This window comes from Charadrius vociferus, unplaced genomic scaffold, assembly GCF_000708025.1.
Source record: "Charadrius vociferus isolate BGI_N301 unplaced genomic scaffold, ASM70802v2 scaffold51, whole genome shotgun sequence".
NCBI classification, from domain to species: domain Eukaryota; kingdom Metazoa; phylum Chordata; class Aves; order Charadriiformes; family Charadriidae; genus Charadrius; species Charadrius vociferus.
Window position 1 is genome coordinate 2,954,528 of NW_009646939.1, and position 1,080 is coordinate 2,955,607.

A 1,080-nucleotide genomic window follows, 5' to 3' on the forward strand; every position below is an offset into this window, starting at 1 on the left:
TTTTTTTTTTCTCAGATCATTTGTTCATGCCTATTGGAATTAGTTTGTTCTCTGAGATTAAAATAATCTACCCTACAATCATGGCTGCAATTGGGATCTTCAGCTGGCAAACTAACAAGAGAATTCTGAAACTGAATTTTCAAATGTTTTTAAAGCAATATTGTATTCTTTCATTGTTTTACAGGGACTGTAAAGGAAGTTCTAGTGACAACAAGTGAGGAACACGCAAGAAAAACAACAGCATGTACACAGGAAAGTATATTTGAGAAGTCGTCTATTTTAGCAGGGCTGAAATAAGAAGTCTCTTCTAGAGATACTATCAAGGAAGCAAAATTGAGAATGAATGTGATAAATGTGATAAATGAATGTGATAATCAAGCAGAGAGGAAACGGGGAGGAGGATGAAAACAGAAAGACAAGAAATCTAGGAAACTTTTTAAAAATGTCTGGTTACTGTGTCAATTGCCAGCTTCAGAATTACTGGCTGGATGAATTGAGATAGTGCTAAGAATGTAACAGAGTATGCTTACATGCACTAGAGCCCCATGCAACAAAAAATCATGAGCAGGATTTGGTGCAGCAACCAAACACTGCTACTGTATCCCATGACCAGCATACAGGCGCACACCTTGTACACCAGGGGCTGGCGATACTGTAGTCCCAAATTCTCTCCCCTGATGTACTTCCATACACTGTGTTTGTATATAAATAGTGCATGTTGTTGACATTTGTCCCACTGTGAAGGACTTCTGCTCACTCTAACAAGACGCTTTTCAGTCTTAGCAGTACATCTCAAATCCTTGTTTCTTACAGACGTGACAGGTTAATTGGTTCTTCTCAACGAGTTTCCAGTCATGCAGACTTATTTCTTTCTATTGGTGTGAATCTTCACTTTTCTACTTCTTGGTTCTCCTTCTGCCTGCAGATCCTTTCTGCCTCCTGTTTTTTCAACACTGGATTTTATTCCTGGGCTCCGATTCCAAGATGCTTCTGTTGTGTGTGTTCCTCTGTTTTTGCAGAACTGAAAGCTTTTTTTTTTTTTATATCCCTTACCAGCCTATCTTTCCTTTCCTCCCCCCC